This window comes from Myotis brandtii, unplaced genomic scaffold, assembly GCF_000412655.1.
Source record: "Myotis brandtii unplaced genomic scaffold, ASM41265v1 scaffold97, whole genome shotgun sequence".
In the NCBI taxonomy this organism is placed as follows: domain Eukaryota; kingdom Metazoa; phylum Chordata; class Mammalia; order Chiroptera; family Vespertilionidae; genus Myotis; species Myotis brandtii.
Window position 1 is genome coordinate 682977 of NW_005372020.1, and position 2810 is coordinate 685786.

Consider the following 2810-nt stretch of genomic DNA (forward strand, 5'->3'; position numbering starts at 1 on the left):
CCCAGCCTCCTGGCTCACAAAGCCCCAGCATCCCTTTCCCAAACCCGGGTTTGCTCTCCAAGGAACCTTGACGCTCTCACTGCCTGGGACCTTCCATAGGAACCGAGGATTCTCCTAGAAGCACTCCAGGTGCGAGAAAAGGTTTCTGTTCGTTCCTTCGTTCATTCGTTCATTCATTCATTCCCCCCTCCCCCACCTCGCTGTCTCCTCTATCTGCTCAGTGAGCTGGGAATGTTTGAGCAGCCAGGCAGCTCGGCTCCCACGGAGACTCATTCATCTGTTCACTGTGTTAAGCACCTACTATGCGCGGCACGGATATGTTCTCTTCCCAGCTCTTTGTGGTGCGTCTACTACGTGCAGGCACTAGCGATGCTCTCATTCATTTACCAGGTATGTGTGGGAACCAGTTTATCCACATGTTTGCACACATGTTTACCAAGTATTTGTGGAGCACCTGTCTATGCGCTAAATGCAAGGACTATATGCATATATTTTGCATCTCACAAGTAATAGGTGACTTTAACTGTTTTTTAAGTATATTTTTATTATGGATTTCAGAGAGGAAGGGAGAGAGAGAAATGAGATATCAACAGTGGGAGAGAATCATTGATCGGCTGCCTTCTGCACGCTCCTTACTGGGGCTCGAGCTCGCAACCCAGGCATGTGCCCTGACCGGGATTTGAACCGGTGACCTCTTGGTTCAATGCTCAAACACTGAGCCACACCAGCCAGGGCTCAGTAGTTGCTTTTGATGGCTCCACACCTCTCCCTCCTCCTGGTAACAGCCTCCTGATCTTGCTGGGGGAATCATTCTCTTCTCTCAGCACCTGCAACTCAGCTGGGCTGACTCCTCCTGTCCCACTCCTGGAGGAGCACATGACCCAACCTGGCCAATCAGATCACCCCATCTCCTGGCCACCTCATCCGTCAGAGGGGGAGTCACGTGATCCAGGCAGGGTTCAATGAGATGCCATTCTGGAACCTGCAGCCAGAGGAGTGCTCCCTGTGGGGTTGGTAAGTGGATGGGATGTGGGCCCCTGGCCCCAAGTTGCCTCCCTGAGAATGAAACCAATCCGGAAGGAAAGGAACAGAATGCGTCCTGCGGGTGCCATTCTGAGCGCCTGGAGCCAGCTGTGCCTGAAGCTGGCTCAGCTCCTGGACTTTTCAGTACACGGGCTGATGCCTTCTTTGCTCCCAGTTTGCATCAGGATTTCCTCACTTGGAACCAAGAGCCCTGACTCCTAAACAGGCCCTTTCTTTCCCCTCATTTCCTCACACAGAAGTCCCAGGTGCCACGCGGGACAGGGAAAACGCATTCCCTTGTTTTCTAAAAAGCGGTTGAGAAACGGACAACGGGGCAGGCTGCACCACCGCTCCTTTCTCCTCCGTGTGTGACGTCCGTTCTCCCGCGGCGCCGACCTCGCCTCGCTGAGCTGGGGCAGAAATCGCTTCACCATCTGGGCCTTGGCTTGGGAAGGCTTCTGATGGATGGTGCGCAGCCTCCTGGGCGGGAATGGAAATTTCTAGGCTGTCTGGCCTGCCCCTGGGTTCTGCCCTCACAGCTGGCCTGGGCGGGGACGTGGTGGTGGGCTCAGGCCGGCGGGGCTGGGAGGGGGCTGGCCGCTTCTGTGAAGGCCAAATGCTTCAGGCCCGGGGGCCCAAGGCTGCCTGCATGCTTTCTGTTTCCTGCTTGTTTTCGGCAACTTTTCAAAAGATGTGAAAAGGGCCGGAGGTGGGGCGGAACCGGGTGGAGGGAGGCAGTGGGGGAAGGAGGGGGACATTGTAATACTCCCAACAGTAAAGATGGAAAAAATGTAAAAGACCGTTCTCACTTCATAGGCTGCACAGCAGGCCCCGGGCTGGTTTGGCTCCTGGTTGTCATTGCTGACCCCTGGGGGAGACCATAGTTAAGGGGACTGACGCCCCACTTTTTCCTTCTCTCCTCCCTCCCTTCCCCCCTCGCTCCCTCTCTCTCTGCCTCCTCCCCTTCTTTTTTCTTTCTTTTTTTTTGGGGGGGGTGTGGGGGGTGGACAAAACCCTCGTTCCCTCAAACCCAGGAAATACCCTAGAAAGTCTAGTATGTTGGTGTCCACATTCATGCCTACGGTAGCAGGTGCCCGGGGCGTGCTTGCCTGGCTCGACGCCCGCGCCCTGTCCCGCGTGTCTGGGGTGGCTTCCCCCGGTGGGTGGGCGCCCAGGCCGGGCGTTGAGCTAAATGTTTATAACGTCACCCCTTCAGGCCGATTTGGGCAGCGTGACCTCGGTCACTGACTTGCAGATGTGTTTGAGGCCCCCTCCATCTTGGCCAGAGACCCCCCCTCCCCCATCTAGAAGAGGGGCTCAGAGCCCGGTCCGAATGGCTCAGAGCTTGAGCGTCGACCTATGAACCAGGAGGTCAGGGTTTGATTCCCGGTCGGGGCACAGGCCCGGGTTGCCGGCTCAGTCCCCAGTGTGGGGCGCAGGAGGCAGCTGATCCATGATTTTCTCTCATCATTGATGTTTCTCTATTTCTCTCTCCCTTCCTCTCTGAAACCAATGAAAATATATTAAATGTAAAAAAAAGACCCCAAGATCATCCCTCCTGGGTGCGTAAGCCACACCCTAGGAGTGTGAAGAGGGTGGGACAGGCGCCCCTGGTGAGATGATGTGTCCACACGTGGGAAGGCACGGCCGTCCCCATGGTTACCTTTCGTACAAGTTCTGAGTCGGACAGGATAGACGCCCTCTGGACTTGAGGAAGTCGGGCCCGGGGGTGAGCCGGGCCCCTGAGAGCCGAGAGCGGCCCCTGCCACCACCAGCTGGGATGTGGG